Source organism: Chelonia mydas, chromosome 1, assembly GCF_015237465.2.
Source record: "Chelonia mydas isolate rCheMyd1 chromosome 1, rCheMyd1.pri.v2, whole genome shotgun sequence".
NCBI lineage: Eukaryota > Metazoa > Chordata > Testudines > Cheloniidae > Chelonia > Chelonia mydas.
In genome coordinates, this window is record NC_057849.1 from 134,181,456 (window position 1) to 134,199,880 (window position 18,425).

The following is an 18,425-nucleotide window of genomic DNA, read 5'->3' on the forward strand; positions in this document are numbered from 1 at the left end:
TAAACATTTGTAGCCCTAATCTATATCAGGTGACTGGTATTAGGAAATAAAGTCCAGCTGCTTACAATTCTCCTGTGTGTGTCACACCTTAGCTGAGATCATTACAAGAATGAAAGATACTAGGAAGGGGTGTTAGATGAAGTTACAGCCCATGAATAGCAATAGTGTGACCTATTGATGCATCTATTCATGAAAATGGGAGAGCAAGAGGCAAATAACTTTCACCTGGCTTCTAGTATTCATTCACCTACCCAGTAAGAAAAAAAAGTATGGCTTCTGTTTTAATCATGTAGGAAATGAGCTAGGCAACCGGTAATAACACATTGTGCTGTTATAGAGATTACATTGATACTTTGCCCAGCAACAAGAAAAGGAAAGTTTTGGTTCGGCAGAATAATCCAAATGATGTTGGTTTGCACTTGTGCACAAAAGGTGAGATTTACTTGCATTATTAAATGTTTCTATTTCATTATTATTAACTGTTTTGATTAGAGTAGCTACTTTTAAGGAACTCCTTGGATTTTTGTTGGTCTCTACAGCTGAGCTGAAGCAGTCATCTATGAAGCAGATTTTCAGAATCATTCTGTGCTTACATTTACACATCTGATGTATGCATATTCCCAATGTGTGCACTCAAATCAGGTTTCAGGAGAGTGAGTTTGTGTGTGGGGCAGCGGAGGGTGAGAAAACCTGGATTTGTGCTGGAAATGGCCCAACTTGATTATCATACACATTGTAAGGAGAGTGATCACTTTAGATAAGCTATTACCAGCAGGAGAGTGGGATGGGAGGAGGTATTGTTTCATGGTCTCTGTGTATATAATGTCTTCTGCAGTTTCCACAGTATGCATCCGATGAAGTGAGCTGTAGCTCATGAAAGCTTATGCTCAAATAAATTGGTTAGTCTCTAAGGTGCCACAAATACTCCTTTTCTTTTCACTCAAATCAGGTATTTGTGTCCCTACATAGCCATATCTCCTGGTAAATAGTTGATTTACACGTGAACATCTGATACTTGCACATATTGCATACTTGTATACCTATTGATACACTGGGAGCATTCAAATGAGTGTATGTGCCTCACTTGGAAATGTATCCTTGCAGGGGTATACTATTATCTATTATTTGTTTAGCAATGTTCTTGGTGCTGTACAAAACAAAGAAAAAGAGAGAGTTCCTGCACTCAGGAATTTATAATATACAGACTTAGAAAACAACAATTTCAGTGTATAGCGTTTAGCAGTATCGCTTTGGGAAAAAATATAATTATTTTTAGTGGTATGAATAAATCAATATTCCTTGGGTAAACACATGATTAGGACTAAATTGCTGGATGCATATTGTTCTTTCCCCTAGAGACTTATTTTCCCACTGTAATATGAACATCACTTAAAACAGTATTTTTGATACCTTAAAAAAATCCCACAGAAATTAGCATTATGTAAGGCCAGCGCAATGCATTTATAGGTTTAAAAAATGCCCCAGCTCCTATTGTGAATCTATAACTCCACATTTCCTTTCATAAAAGATAATTTCAGTGTTGGCAATTTTGTCTCCATAAAAATTAGTTAGCAAGTTCAACAAGCCACTTTTCTCACAATGTCCTCAATGTATTCCAGAGTTTTATATAATACAGACTCTAAAGACCAGATACTCGTTTTCACTTAGCCCCTTTTCCAGGAGCCTTAAAGTAGACATAAAATATAATTTGGAGTAATACAAAAGAAAAATTGATGCTAGTTTGTTTTGTAGAATAACATGATACTCTCATTATATGCTACATGTATCCCACTCTCCTTCCAAATTAAGGCCCAGATTAAGGAAAGGAGCCTTATTCAGGAAAGGTTCTTTAAAAGGTGCTTTGTCTTTAGTATATGGTTGAGCTCCAGTTAAGCATCTGCTTAAGTCCTTTCCCTGAATTGGCGTCTAACTGAACAGTCTAGCAATAGTACATGGGAAAGAGTTCAGGGTTCAGAATTTGGCTTAAGCCAACTGAGAGCCATGATGATTTTAAATTGAAATCAGGTATGTCCATTGGCACAAAAAGCTGGGGGACTTTATTACACTTTAAAAAAGCCCACAGAAGGGGTATATGTTTTGTGCATTATGTGTAAATCTTTCAACCACTGAAGGCAAAGGGATGTTAGGAATTGACTTCGAGAACGAGAACAGGCCCTGTCTGAATAGCTTTTAATTGGGTAATGACTTGAGAATAATAGTGAGGAAGGAATATTCAGAAGTCCTTAGATTTTTGTGGGAGTAGAAGGAACAGCTCTAATTCCAATGTTGTAGCTACATTCCCATCTTATCTTTTATCACCCTATCTTTTAATACAGTATGTAAGTGAGCTTTTCTGATGAATGATGTGCACTAGTTTAACATAAAAAATCCTGAGACTTTCATGTCTCTTTTGGGTGCTGTTTTAAACCCACTATGATTTGCTCTGTTGCAGACTGCAAAGTCTCATGGGTTTAATGTCTGACACATAAACAACACATCTCTCATGAAGCCCACAGCTCTGCTTCTCTGGAGACTACTGGCTGGTGCTACTCTGCAATTCAGCTGCTTTGCTGCTGTTTTCTATGATAACAGGCACAAGTGAGCATCTGGCTTGGCAAAGTGCTCAGGCCGGGGACTCAGTTGAGCTGCAGCTCTGTTTTTAAATCATATTACAATAGGCACCATTTGATGACAAGAAAAAAATTATTTCTGAAGTACCCCCTTGGCCATCCCATCCAAGGCACCGTGCAATATTAACATGAGAGAGTACTATGAAGACTATCCACAGGTGCTGACTTTTTGTTTTTGCCAGTGGGTGCTTTTGAAGAGGGGTGTGTGTTTCTGGGAATGGGGGGCAGGGGGGTAAAGCTCTGTCAGTTTTGGGGGGAGGCTATTTTCAGCATATTTATATGCTTCTTTCATATTCTAGTTATTGAATATGTGTCTATCACTGGTATGCTAGTGGGTGGGGGCCTCAGAGGAGGAGGCAGAGAGGAATGCGGGGGCTCGTGGGAGGGGGCAGAGAGAAGTGGGTAGGGGGTGCCTTGTGGGAGGAGATGGAGGGGAGCAAAGGGTGAGCAGGAGGGCCTCAGGGGATGAGGCATAGAGAAGCAGGCGGGGGCACCTTGTGGGAGGGAGCCTCAGGGAAAGAAGCAGAGCAAAGGTGGGAAGAGGCAGAGTGGGGGCAGGGCCTCAGGGGAAGAGATGGACTGGGAGTGGGGCCTCAGGGTGGAGCGGGGGATGGGGCCATGGTCTGGGCGCCAGTGGGCACCCCCCCGACATTTCTAGGAAGCTTCCAGCACTTCCGTCCAGTCTCCCCATAAGCAAGAGTCCTGTGTTGCCTACGACTATGGCTCCTGGGAGCTGAGCACCCCCTATTTTTTTCCGGTGGGTGCTTGAGCAACCCCGGAGTCAGCACCTATGAGACAATCTAACAAAAACACCTCTGAATCCACAATGAACGGAGTTAATGTATGGGACTCGCTTCAGGAACACAAGCCAAAATAAAAGGAGTCAGAGGGAAAGGTAATAAATATGGGTCCAAACAATGGTCCTAAAGGTCCTTGCACACCTTTGGCAAGACAGTGAAGACTTTTTCTCAGTCTGAGGTGGACTGAGACAGATAGCGAGAGGGTGGGTGGGTAGCATGAGAATGAGGCACAGTGGCTGAACAAAGTGAGACTGATCCACTAATGTGCCTTTTAGTTCTCTGGTGAGCTGCATCCTCTGGGGTGGAAGCTCGAGTTTCAGTATTCAGCTTGACCAAAAAGGTCACTGCATTTAAATCTAAGACACTCTGCTGTGAAATTAAATCCATAAAAGTTTCTCTTATGTAGCGATCAGTTGCCAGGTATTGAGTTACAGCAGAAACACACTCTCACTTCCTGAAGCACATTAAGGATTGATGTGTTAGGCCTTCCATGCCTGGAGAATTGAAGGAAATAATCATTAAAAATGTAAATTCAGTGCTCTTGAAAGATGACCTCTGATTTCTTTTGATTATCTCACTGGAACGTGTACTTTGTCTTGAAACTTTAACAAAGCTTATCTGCCACTGTCAGGGTTTTAGGCAGTAATGAGCTATGTTCTTGCAAAATCATTATCTCCCTCTCTTGCTATTTCCATTGTAGACTGAGACAATCTCTGAGGATTTCAAATCCCTTGAAGGAATCCAACCACACATTGTTTCAGCTGTTCCTCTGTTCCAGGTCAACTAGTTTTCCTTAAATTCCTCACAAGGGCTGCCGTGACCTAATATTACAGCTTGAATACTAAGTTTCAGCCTCTGATACCCTTATTCAAGTTGAACTGAACTCTGGAACGGAATGTCCCATGAAATTCCATGTAACTCAGACTGAGTAAAGGCATCAAGACACAGCCTTAAATATTTAAGAGGAATTGGTCCTTCCATTCTGCCCTCTCTCTGAATTATTAACTTCATTTCTTCATTTTAATGGGGGACCCTGTTTTCTCCATACTACCCTCTCCATTTGACCCTTGTGCAGCAGTCAAGGTTCCTTCCCCACTCTGAACTCTAGGGTACAGATGTGGGGACCTGCATGAAAAACCCCCTAAGCTTATTTTTACCAGCTTAGGTTAAAACTTTCCCAAGGTACAAATTATTTTACCTTTTGCCCTTGGACTTTATTGCTGCCACCACCAAGCGTCTAACAAATATATAACTGGGAAAGAGCCCGCTTGGAAACGTCTTTCCCCCCCAAAATCCTCCCAAACCTGACACCCCCTTTCCTGGGGAAGGCTTGATAAAAATCCTCACCAATTTGCATAGGTGAACACAGACCCAAACCCTTGGATCTTAAGAACAATGAAAAAGCAATCAGGTTCTTAAAAGAAGAATTTTGATTGAAGAAAAAGTAAAAGAATCACCTCTGTAAAATCAGGATGGTAAATACCTTACAGAGTAGTCAGATTCAAAACATAGAGAATCCCTCTAGGCAAAGCCTTAAGTTACAAAAAGACACAAAAACAGGAATATACATTCCACTCAGCACAACTTATTTTATCAGCCATTTAAACAAAACAGAATCTAACACATATCTAACTAGATTGCTTATTAGCCCTTTACAGGAGTTCTGACCTGCATTCCTGCTCTGGTCCCAGCAAAAGTAACACAGACAGAGAGAGCCTTTGTTTCCACCCCCCTCCAGCTTTGAAAGTATCTTGTCTCCTCATTGGTCATTTTGGTCAGGTGCCAGCGAGGTTATCCTAGCTTCTTAATCCTTTACAGGTGAAAGGGTTTTTCCTCTGGCCAGGAGGGATTTATAGGTGTTTACCCTTCCCTTTATATTTATGACACGCCCCCCAAATCACAGATAGGGTGAAACGCTGGCTGGGATTTCTTCCTGGAGCTCTAGGAGAAAACAGAGTTAATAATACACATGCATCTCTAAATATACTACCAAGTATAGAAAGACTAACAATATTTTCCACATCTCAAGGATGATTTTAACCAGTTGATTCTGGGAAACTTTCATGGGAGAGTGCATCAGCCACTTTGTTAGAAGCTCCTGAGATGTGTTGGATGTCGATATCAAAATCTTGGAGAGCTAAACTCCACTGAATAAGTTTTTTGTTATTTCCCGTGGCGGTATGAAGCCACTGAAGTGCAGCGTGGTCAGTTTGCAGGTGGAAACGCTGTCCCCAAACATATGGGCATAGTTTTCCAGAGCGTAGACAATGGCGTAACATTCTTTTTCACTGACTGACCAGTTGCTTTCCCTCTCAGACAGCTTCTTGCTGAGAAACACTACAGGGTGGAATTCTTGATCCGGTCCTTCCTGCATTAAAACTGCTCCCACACCACGCTTGGATGCATCTGTGGTTACTAGGAACAGTTTGTCAAAGTCTGGGGCCCTTAGTACAGGGTCAGACATGAGTGTCGCTTTAAGCTGGTTAAAGGCCTTCTGACACTCTTCAGTCCACTGAACGGCATTTGGCTGTTTCTTTTTGGTTAAATCTGTCAGTGGGGCAACGATTTGGCTGTATTGCGGTACAAATCGCCTGTAATAACCATCCAAGCCTAAGAAGGATTGGACCTGTTTCTTTGACTTTTGGACAGGCCATTTTTGGATAGAATCCACTTTGGCCTGTAGGGGGTTGATAGTTCCTTGACCTACCTGGTGTCCAAGGTAAGTCACTCTGTTTAGGTCTATTTGACACTTCTTAGCCTTAACAGTTAGTCCTGCCTCCCTTATGCGCTCGAAGGCTTTTTGTAGATGTTCCAGGTGTTCTGCCCAGGAATCCGAAAATATGGCCACATCGTCAAGGTAGGTGACTGCATATTCTCCTAATCCCGCTAGGAGACCATCTACAAGTCTTTGGAAGGTGGCGGGTGTATTCCGCAGCCTGAAAGGGAGTACATTAAATTCATACAGCCCGAGATGTGTGGTGAAGGCTGACCTTTCCTTGGCGGATTTATCCAGCAGTACCTGCCAGTACCCCTTGGTTAAGTCCAAGGTAGAGATGAACTGGGCCCGTCCCGGTTCCTCTAATAGTTCATCTGTGCATGGCATTGGATAGTTGTCTGGGCAAGTTACAGCATTTAGCTTACGGTAGTCCATGCAAAAAACGTATCTCCCCATCTGCTTTGGGAACTAGAACCACTGGAGATGCCCATGCACTGCCAGAGGGGCAGATTATACCCATCTGTAACATATCCTGGATCTCCCGTTCTATAGCAGTTTTAGCTTGAGGAGACACCCGGTAAGGTTGGGCTTTAATTGGGTGAGCATTACCTGTGTCAATGGAGTGGTATGCCCGTTCAGTCAGTCCTGGGGTGGCTGAGAATGTCGGCGCATACCTAGTGCATAGCTCCTTGATCTGCTGTTGCTGCATATGCCCAAGGGTCGTGGAGAGGTTCACCAGTTCCACGCCACCAGCACTTTTCCCTTCATAGTAGACACCTTCAGGCCACTCAGCGTCATCTCCTCCCTGGGCTATAAAATGACAAACCTTTAATTCTCTGGAATAAAAGGGCTTTAGAGAATTAATATGGTACACCTTAGGTTTTTGGTTGGAGGTGGGGAATGCTATGAGATAATTAACAGCTCCCAGGTGCTCCTGGACTGTGAATCACCCTTCCCACGACGCTTCCATTTTATGGGCCTGGAGCGCCTTTAAGACCATGACCTGGTCCCCTGAAGGAACGCTCTCTGGCATGTTTTTGCTCTTTTTGAGCATCCTGTGGGTTTTCTTTAGCAAGGCCTAAGAGTTTTGGAGGGTGTTTTGTAGGTTGGTTACAAAGTCCAGAATGTTAGTTCCTGGAGAAGGTGTAAACCCCTCCCATTGCTGCTTCACCAACTGTAATGGCCCCTTAACCTCGTGGCCATATACAAGTTCAAATGGTGAAAATCCTAAACTGGGATGTGGTACAGCTCTGTAGGCAAAGAGCAACTGCTGCAACACTAGGTCCCAATCATTGGAGTGCTCATTTAGGAATTTACGTATCATGGCCCCCAAAGTTCCATTAAATTTCTCCTCCAGGCCATTTGTTTGATGATGGTAAGCGGTGGCAACCAAGTGATTCACCCCATGAGTTTCCCAAAAGTTTTCCATAGTTCCTGCCAGGAAATTAGTTCCTGCATCTGTGAGGATGTCGGAGGGCCACACTACCCTGGCAAAAATGTCTCCTAGTGCCTGGCACTCACTTTTAGCCCTGGTGTTGCTTAGAGCTACTGGTCCGGCCATCGGGTGGCAAAATCCATAAAAGTCAGTATGTACTGCTTTCTTCTGGGCGTCTTTTTCGGAAAAGGACCCAGAATATCCACAGCTACTCACTGAAATGGAACTTCAATGATGGGGAGTGGCTGGAGAGGGGCTTTGACCTGGTCTTGGGGTTTTCCCACTCTTTGGCATACCTCACAAGACCGGACATAGGTAGAAACAGCCTTTCCCATTCCCTACCAGTGGAATGACCTCCCCAAATGGTCTTTGGTCCTGTTCACCCCAGCATGGCCACTAGGATGATCGTTGGCCAAGCTCAAGAGCTTTATCCAGACTTAGTTGGAACTACCAACTGTCTTTGAGGATGCCAGTCTTCCTGGTGTCCACCAGAAAGTGTTTCCTTGTATAAAAGTCCTCTTTCTACAACAAACCTGGATCGATTAGAAGAGCTGAGAGGCAGTGGGTTGCTCTGGGCTGCCGTCCAAGCTCTCTGGAGGCTTTCATCTGCTTCCTGTTTGGTCTGGAACTGTTTTCTTGATGCTGGAGACATCAGTTCCTCATTGGATTGTGGACCTAGGCTTGGTCCCTCTGGAAGCGATGTAGGGGATGGGGCTGTTTCCATTGGCTGTGAACCGCTCTCCACTGGTGCACTATGTTGGGGTTCAGGCTCCGGCTGAGCCTCTTGTGTAGGGTTATCGGCTTCTGCCGGTTCCGGTTCTGGGACTGGCTCTGTCTGGGTCTCTGGGACTGGATCTACTACTGCTGTTGCAGACGTTGGCATGGGGTCCGGGTCCATCACCTCTGACCGGGTCCTGGTAGAAGTTTCCGGAACAGAGCTAGGCGGGACGGCTTGCTTAGCCTGGCTGTGGGTGACCATTCCCACCCTCTTGGCTAGCTTCACATGATTGTCCAAGTCTTCCCCCAACAGCATGGGGATGAGATAATCATCATATACTGCAAAAGTCCACGTTCCTGACCAGCCCTTGTACTGGACAGGCAACTTGGCTGTAGGCAAATTGAAAGAGTTGGACTTGAAAGGTTGAATTGTCACTTGGATCTCTGGGTCAATTAAATTGGGGTCCACTAAGTAACTTGTGGATAGCCGACACTTGTGCTCCGGTATCCCTCCACGCGGTGACCTTCTTCCCGCCCACACTCAGTTTCCCTCTGCTCCAAGGGTATCTGGAAGGTATCGGGCCTGAGGACCTCTGGTGTGATTCCGGTGCAATGAACTGTAATTGGTTGGGGTTCTTGGGGCATTTGGCCTTTACATGCCCTGGCACGTTACATTTAAAACATCATCCAGCTGACGGGTCACTGGGCTAGGTGGGTTGCTGGAGAATGATGTGGCATGACGATAAGGTGTCTGGAGTATTTCTTGGTGTGTAGTTGGGGCCTTGGGCTGCCCCCAGTAGTAGGGTGTGGTCTGAGAGTGTCCCTTCTGGTATCCGCTCCAACTGCGACCAGGGTTCTTCCTCTCTCCTCCCTCCATCCATTTTGTTCCAGCTTGCCCGCCTCTCTGGTGATCTGGGACTGCTTGTATCGATCAGCATAAGAAGCAAGACTTTCTGCTGAGTCCATTTCCTTATCCCATAAACACTATTTTATTTCCTCCTTGGACATATTCAGGAATTGCTCCTGAGCTATCAAATCACACATTCCGTCAAAGCTAGTGACACCCCTTCCTTGGACCCATTTATCTAACAGATCCTTCATCTGGTTTAGATAAGCCACATTACTTAATCCAGGCCATCTCTTAAGAGTTCGAAATTTTACTCTGTATGTTTCAGATGTAATTTGAAATTGCTTTAAAACCAAATCCTTGAACTTATTATAGTCAAAAGCCTCATCAATAGGCATCTTATTGAATATGTCCAGAGCTCTTCCAGTTAATTTTGTGACCAATGTGGTCATCTTGTGAGCTTCAGGAATTTTATGGAGAGTGCACAGTCTCTCAAAGGTGAAAAAATATTCAGCAATATTACTGGATTCATCATACTGTGGACATAGTCGCTCCCATTTGTGGATTGTTGGGGAAGGATGGTTAGGGTTATCCAGTAGATTCCACTCAGCCTTTGCCTTCTCCATCTCCAGTGCATGCTTCCTCCTCTCTTTTTCCTTCCCCGCCTCAGCATGCTTCCTCTCTTTTTCCTTCTCCTCCATTTCTTTTTCCTTTGTCTCCATAGCTCTCCTATGGGCAGCCTCTTGGGATTTTTCCTTGGTTTCTGTCATGTTTGCCTCTCTGTTTTTAACTAACTTTACACTCGAGAGTTAGAAATAAAACAAACAAACAAACAAAAAACTTGGCTTGTCAAAATATATATAAGTTGTGCTGTAACCGGATAACTATGTTCTCTGATAGTGATTGTCAGCCTACAGAAAAATCCTTAAAAAAAAAAAAACCCTAATACCTTTGTCTGCAGGTAAATAGACAGAAAACCCGTCTAGTTGCTCTTAGGTAAAAACAACTTCAGGTCTGTGAAGACTTGTGAATTTCCCTGCAGGAGGTTAACTACCCTGCCTTTAGGTAGAGAAAACTCCAGCTCACAAAAGACAATTACCTTTTCTCTCTACTCTGGCTCCCAAGCAGAGACAAAAAAAACTCTAACTGCTTTCAGCTTAAAACCTGCTTTCCAGCAGCCCAAAGGGAAAAAAATATTTCCTTTTAAAAAATCTGTGCTTCTGGTTCAAAAAATCTCAAATTGATCTCAAAATGATTTCAAGTTAATCCCACCTCTCTGCCACCATGTCAAGGTTCCTTCCCCACTCTGAACTCTAGGGTACAGATGTGGGGACCTGCATGAAAAACCCCCTAAGCTTATTTTTACCAGCTTAGGTTAAAACTTTCCCAAGGTACAAATTATTTTACCTTTTGCCCTTGGACTTTATTGCTGCCACCACCAAGCTTCTAACAAATATATAACTGGGAAAGAGCCCGCTTGGAAACGTCTTTCCCCCCAAATCCTCCCAAACGCGACACCCCCTTTCCTGGGGAAGGCTTGATAAAAATCCTCACCAATTTACATAGGTGAACACAGACCCAAACCCTTGGATCTTAAGAACAATGAAAAAGCAATCAGGTTCTTAAAAGAAAAATTTTAATTGAAGAAAAAGTAAAAGAATCACCTCTGTAAAATCAGGATGGTAAATACCTTACAGAGTAGTCAGATTCAAAACATAGAGAATCCCTCTAGGCAAAGCCTTAAGTTACAAAAAGACACAAAAACAGGAATATCCATTCCATTCAGCAGAATTTATTTTATCAGCCATTTAAACAAAACAGAATCTAACGCATATCTAACTAGATTGCTTATTAGCCCTTTACAGGAGTTCTGACCTGCATTCCTGCTCTGGTCCCGGCAAAAAAAAAAAAAAAACACAGAGACAGAGAGAACGCTTTGTTCCCCCTGCTCTTCCAGCTTTGAATGTATCTTGTCTCCTCATTGGTCATTTTGGTCAGGTGCCAGCAAGGTTATCCTAGCTTCTTAACCCTTTACAGGTGAAAGGGTTTTTCCTCTGGCCAGGAGGGATTTAAAGGTTTTTATCCTTCCCTTTATATTTATGACACACACACACACCCACACACTCACAATATAACATGCACCTATAACACAATATTAGACTACTTGTTATGCTGAAAGAAGCTGGTGGCTGCCAAGCAGTGGGTCTTATATCCATTGCCAATCACAGATGTCATTAAAACCAATTGTTATTCTAGTCAACTTGAGCCTGAAATTTATGCCTTGCTCAGGATTGTTAGCAGCTCTCTCAAATCAATGCCAATACTGTGGCTTCCAGTTTTGGTGGGCATCGCGCTAGCCAACATCTGCTGAGATGCTACTGTGGTCTGGGAGTACTTGCCTCAGTGGCAGAACCAGGTTTTGCAACTGCGGGAGAGCAGGGGTGATGGTAGGAAAGCTGGGTGGGTAAGGATGCCGGGAGAGGGGAAGGTTGGGGCAGCTGGAGTGGGGTTAAGACATGGGGGATGGAGAGGGGCAAGTGCAATAGGGCGGGGGACAGATGAGGGGCAGGGACTGCCATTTAGCTGGTTGCTGCCTGACCTGTGTGGGGAGCCTTGCCCTTGGACTCAGCCCCAGAGGAGCCACCGGGGACCAGTCTAAACTGTGGGCTCCTCCTGGGCTCTCCCCACCCAGCTGGACCCTCCAGCTGCATGGCCTGTGCCAAGCTCTCTGTGGGTGTGTTACTGTGCACATGGTGCACCCGATGTGCACCCTGCTGATGCGCATTCTCCGTTAGTTAATGTGCATTGATTTAGTCCCATTGCAAAGACGACTAGATCAAAGTGCATTAAGGAACTATTAATTAGTATCAGGGTGCACACAGACAGTCTACACTATGGCAGGCTAGTGTGGGGTGGATCACCTCCCAGTGCACTGAGAATATGCCTCCATAGGCAGTTGCCTACCTTGCCTACCTCTAGAGGGGCCTCTGTGCATAATAAGCTTGAAAAGGCACCACACATACACCTCTGGTCTGTCTACACAGCAAAAAAAAGCCCGCAGCTGGCCCGTGCCAACTGACTCAGGCTCGCAGGTCTCAGGCTGCGGGGCTGTTTAGCTGCTGTGTAGATGTCTAGGCTAGGGATGGAGCCTTAGTTCTGGGACCTTCCCACCTTGCAGGGTCCTAGAACCCGGACTCCAGCCCACGCCCAGACATCTACACAGCGAAACAGCCCCACAGCCCAAGATCTGCGAGCCCAAGTTGGCTGGCACGGGCCAGCCTCAGGTGTCTAGTTGCTGTGTAGACATATCCCTAGAGACCACTGGGCGGACAGGTGGCTTCCCTCCCATTAGCTCCACCACTGGCTCCCCGGTCCTTTCTATGCACTGGGATATGCCAGCCCTTTAGCACCCTGTCCTCCCAAGTGTGACCATCTAGAACACAAAGACAAAGAAAGCATCCCCAGGAGGGAGATCCTGTAGTCCCCAGCTCGAGCAGTGGGCACTCCATCTCCACTACTACCAGTCTTGGCTAACCGCCTGTCCTTCCAGATACCAAGTGGTGGAGACTGAGCAGGCTGTGCTAACAGCACCTGCCCTACTCATCTAGCAGGGTCTCAGTGAACATGTATGGGTCCCATTTGATCAGCGGGGAGGGATCTGCTCGTTAAGAACTGGTGTGATTAGAGTCATGCCAAATCTTGATAAGGAGGCATAGTAAAAGCAGGGTCTATTTTTCCTTTTGGTTCCAAAATGAAAGACTGGAGCCAGTTAACTTTCACACTCTTTCTTCTGCCCAGCAACAGCCCCATAACCCTCCCATCTCTTCCCTACCCCTTCAGCTAATGAAGGAGCCTTTCCCAGCTCTCTAGATATTTTGTCTCCCAGTTGTCCTCACCTCCATAGCTCCAAAAGAGCCCCTTTCCCCCTGCAAGCAGGCAGATCCTTGTGCTTTCTACCTGCCTTGCTGATGAGCCTCTTCAGCACAGAGCCATTCTAGTCCTCATGCTGGTTCTGCCTTGCACAAAGCTGCTGCTACTGCATTGATCCTGATGCACCTGCTGTTACTTGGCCTGAGACAAGGGACAGGACTTGGCCATAGCAAGAGGTAGTGTCTATTCCCAGGCAGGGTCAGGGGTGGAGGAGTGGTTCCCAAAGAGGGTGAGGTAAACTGGCTTGGGGGACTGGCTCCACCCAGGATGAAATCCTGACTAAAATGAAGTCAATGGCAAAGCTTCTGTTAACTTCAGTTGAGCTAGGCTTTCATCCCATGTGCCCCGATTCAGGTCTCTGCCCCTGACAAGTACAGACCTCTCCCCTAGAATCCTCCCTCCAAATTTTTCTTAGTCCAGGAAACTGGCCAGAAGTGATGATGCAAAACACTTAAGGTGACCAGATGTCCCTATTTTATAGGGACAGTCCCAATATTCAGGGCTTTGTTTTATATAGGCACCTATTACCACCCACTCCTCACCCCCGTCCCCATCTTTCACGCTTGCTATCTGGTCACCCTAAAAACACTTCAAACCTGACTCCTGTCTTAAGGGCTCAAATAAAGAGTAGAATGTTTGTTATTTTAAAGCACTCTTTTTCGCTGTTTACAAAAAATGTTCGAGTTTCTTTGTCCAGGAGGAGGGTATATTCGGGAAACTATAGTGATATGACCATGCATTACCTCCTTAAAACAAATCCGAAAGAAAACACCATTGCTATATGGTACTGATCACTTCCCTCAGTCTGCTCTGTGAACTTGGAATGGCATCATTCTTAATTACCATATAGGAACAGTGGAAGTGGGAGAGTTGTCTTTCATTTTGATTAAAGGTGTCTTATGTGTCTAACCGATGATCAGTGCTAATGCACATTTAGGAGAGATGGATCTCATTAAGCCTATAGCTGTCTATAAAAAGGCACATGCATGACTGGAATTAAAACGATGCTTTCCCACTTCCTTTTTTGATATCACAGAACTCTTCACCCACATTTACTGATACTTCAGACTCTGGCAATAAAATAATTTCCTGGATTGAATGGCATACTGCACAAAGGCCAGATGCAATGTACTTAAAGAAAAAAAAAAACCCACCCTGTCACATTAAGAATTCTACTTAAGTCCATCTTTTCCAGTACTATTAGTCTCAATTACTTGAAAAATAAACTGCTAAAAATATCAGATGCAATGCCTCATGCTAAACTGTCTAGCATCTACTCTAACAGTAGGCCCTGCCTCCTTCTGCACTCTTGAGTTGTAAGGATCTCATTTGGTATAAAAGCATAAATAATATGCTTGATAGCAAAGCCTCTAATATTGAAGTCATAGGTGCAAAGAGGAATGTGTGTTGCCATGAAAACAAATACCCATCTAAGCTCTCCCCTGCGGTGCTTCACTGCTGTTATGAAACCTAACTGAAGAGAGCTAGAGTTTTTTCATTACTATTTTTTCCCCTCACGCCCGCTACCTGTTGATGTGACGACATAAGAACGGCCATACTGGGTCAGACCAAAGGTCCATCTAGCCCAGAATCCTGTCTTCCGACAGTGGCCAATGCCAGGTGCCCCAAAGGAAATGAACAGAACAGGTAACCATCAAGTGATCCATCCCTTGTCGCCCATTCCCAGCTTCTGACAAACAGAGGCTAGGGACACCATCCCTGTCCATTCTGGCTAATAGCCATTGACTATTCCAGCAAGTCTAGGAACTATTCCAGCAAGCTTGTATTTCAATTAGAAATGGCTGGGCTTTAATACACATCCTGACTGCATGTACACCGGTGTGTGGCAGCATGTCTGTTGCAGCAGTACATACATACTTACTAATCCTACTGTATGTTTTTTGCTTACCAGAGTAGAAGCTCTGAGAAGCCTTTGACTGACATCATCCCCACAGTTCCCCTCTCTCCCCACAGTAAGCTGTCGCCCCTGAAATGGCTTATGGTAAGAAAAGCCACAAACTCCAAACTAGTATAAATGAGGTGTTTCTGTCAGGCAGCAGCTGAAACAGGAGGGGAGACATGGGGACAGGCCACGTGGTTTCTCTGCCCACTGCCACCAGGAATAAAGATTCCCCAGGACAGGAAGTGTCTGAGAACAAACCTTCATTTTTATTTATTTTTATTTTTATTTTTTTTTACAATTAAAGAAACTTTTCCTCTCTGTTCTCAGACTGAGGCTCACTGGTCTCTTATGCGGGAGGGCTGCCCAGGGTGAAGATGCAATAATGAATGGTAGCAGGGGTCACGGGATGGTGGTAGGTTGAGTGAAACATTGTCAACTTATTAGTTCTGGGCTTCGGACAATTGCTTATTTATTTTTGTTTTTTGTTTTGTTTTTTAGAGTGTAAACTCTTTGGGGCAGAGGTTGGCGTCTCTTCAGTGGGTGAGATTCCATAGCCCAAGAGAGGGGCACCTAAGCAGCTTTAGGATGGCCTTTGCGCCGTCCCAATCCTGGCCTTCTCTGAGGACTCAAGAGGCACCTGGCATAACATAGACAGTCCGGAGGGCCTTTCTAAGTTTCAGCAACCTTCTCAGGCTCCCCTATGGGCTGCAGCACCGCCTGGAATTTCTGCAGCACCACATGCTGGGGCCCTGCCCCTGACATATCCCTTCCGCCCTCAGCTCTGCCCTGACATGTCCTGCTATGTCAGGGCTTCCAAGGGGGCTCTAGGAAGGTAACCTTAGGTCTGTCTCTGCAAAGTCTGCACCAGAGGAATCCTTCCCTGGCTGCAATTGTGGGGCCCCCTTATGCTGCTCTGGCCTTTTACCTGGTGAAAAGAGACTGAAGCAGGGCTCAGGACCTTACCCCATGCTTGTACAGTGCCTAGCACAATGGGGACTCACGCCTGGGTGAGGTCTGTAAATGTTACCTGTATTCAAATCATATTAAATCTCAGGAAGAGTCCAAAAGTGTCTGATGCAGCTGGATCTTTTGGAGTGTACTTAAGTCATCACTAATTTCAAGTCGCTGATCTGAGTTTCACTGACATCCAAGCCGATTTTGGGCTTGACATATCAGCACAAACAAAAAGTTTGAAAATACAGTAATTTACTTCAGTGTTTTCAGCAGTGTTGCTTTTTCTCCCAGGTAGTGATAGTGGTGTTATTAAAAATTAACAAATATCATGCTGGTCCTGTAATCTTTCTGGTAAAGTGCAAGCCATTGGAATCCAAATGAAAAACTGGTCTGGGTATCATTAAGGTATGGGTCTTACGCAGCATTTGCAGCTCGTTTAATGAGATTGCTTTTTTAAATAACCATTTGGGAAAAAAAGTTGTATGTCATCATTTTATGAGTTCCTTCTCATCTGGGAATCACTGCAATTAAAACAGACTTGTCAAAAAGTCTTTATGGTCTTGACTTTTAACAGCGTTCTCGCCAGTAAAGGAAGGCGGCAACAGCAGGCTTGTCATGAATCTTTAAGAGAATATATAATTAGATCTATTAAAATGTTCTGGTTCTAGGAAAGGCTGTCTCAGTTAAAAGAAAAGGAGGACTTGTGGCACCTTAGAGACTAACCAATTTATTTGAGCATGAGCTTTCGTGAGCTACAGCTCACTTCATCGGATGCATACTGTGGAAATCGCAGAAGACATTATATACACAGACACCATGAAACAATACCTCCTCCCACCCCACTCTCCTGCTGGTAATAGCTTATCTAAAGTGATCATCAAGTTGGGCCATTTCCAGCACAAATCCAGGTTTTCTCACCCTCCGCCCTCCCACAAACAAACTCACTCTCTTGCTGGTAATAGAGAGAGGCTATTACCAGCAGGAGAGTGAGTTTGTGTGTGTGGTTTTTGGAGGGGGGTGAGGGGGTGAGAGAACCTGGATTTCTGCAGGAAATGGCCCACCTTGATTATCATACGCATTGTGAAGACAGTGGTCACTTTGGATGGGCTATTACCAGCAAGAGAGTGAGTTTGTTTGTGGGAGGGCGGAGGGTGAGAAAACCTGGATTTGTGCTGGAAATGGCCCAACTTGATGATCACTTTAGATAAGCTATTACCAGCAGGAGAGTGGGGTGGGAGGAGGTATTGTTTCATGGTGTCTGTGTATATAATGTCTTCTGCGATTTCCACAGTATGCATCCGATGAAGTGAGCTGTAGCTCACGAAAGCTCATGCTCAAATAAATTGGTTAGTCTCTAAGGTGCCACAAGTCCTCCTTTTCTTTTTGCGAATACAGACTAACACGGCTGTTACTCTGAAACCTGTCTCAGTTAGGTTCCCAAATGTTGAGTATGATAAATCTTTGATTGCTCCTAATGTTTAATTTGTTTCAAAGACAAAGGGCCAAACCAAAAGAGAGTCTCAGCTGGTTTACACTTCCTTCCAGCCCCCTCAGCTTGTATGTGACATTGACAGACTCCCTGAGGCTCTCCCCAAAGAGTACCCCTCTGTGCAAAATCAACTAACACAACTAGTGCTACCAAAAGAATACAGAGCCCTGTCACAAGGACCCTGCATGATGACTTTGGACATTTGGGAATGGAGAGAACTCTCGAACTTATTTGTAATAGATTCTACTGGCACCGGATGGCCAAGGACATACACAAGAAATGCGAGACATGCGCAGTGCCAACTGGAGCCGCCAGGGTTCCTTTTTGACTGGGCATTCTGGTCGAAAACTGGACACCTGGCAACCCTAGCTCTTACACCAGTGCTGATGTAAACCATGCCAGAGAAGAAATGGGCCCATAGCATGCACTCCTTTTATTCTTTAATTTGGATATTAGACATAACTACAAGACTGATACAAGATGACAAGTTTAAAAACTTGCAATAGTTTAATGAACTGTTCCTAGAAGATTTGGTTAATGCCTAAACTTGGTGTACCCTGTAATTAAAATAATAGGATCACAGAACCACAGGATTAGAAAGGACTGCAAGGATCACCTAGTCTTACCCCCTACCATGATGCAGGATTTAGGTGAATTACTGCAATTTTGACTTAAATAAAAGTGAGGATAAAAATATCTTCCTTTTATACGTAGCTGTGCATTGAAGTCACATGTAAAGTGTGGTGATTAAAGCATAAGTGGCTTGATGTTGTAGTCTTAATCAGGCAAACTCCCACAGAAGTAAATGGGTAAATACATTTCTGAATGAGGACTGCAGAATCAGACTTAAAGAGTCATATCCTCAGCTGGTGTAAATGGGTGTAGTTCCAATGACTGAGAGCAGTGTGATTTCCCAGCTCATCTACACATGTTCATGGTATTTTTTTTAGTTTAATACAAAATGTGTCAAAAATACAATATATAAAAATACAATCTCTTTTTTG

At 44.6% G+C, this 18,425-nt stretch overlaps 1 long non-coding RNA gene across 1 annotated transcript; it reads left to right on the forward strand.

Annotated features, from left to right (window-relative positions):
* The first annotated feature begins 92 nt into the window (after positions 1 to 92).
* LOC122464021 lies at positions 93 to 16,258 on the forward strand. The gene is made up of 3 exons (XR_006287854.1): positions 93 to 432; positions 14,988 to 15,077; positions 15,477 to 16,258. It is a non-coding gene; the product is annotated as an uncharacterized LOC122464021 (long non-coding RNA).
* Positions 16,259 to 18,425: the final 2,167 nt, after the last annotated feature.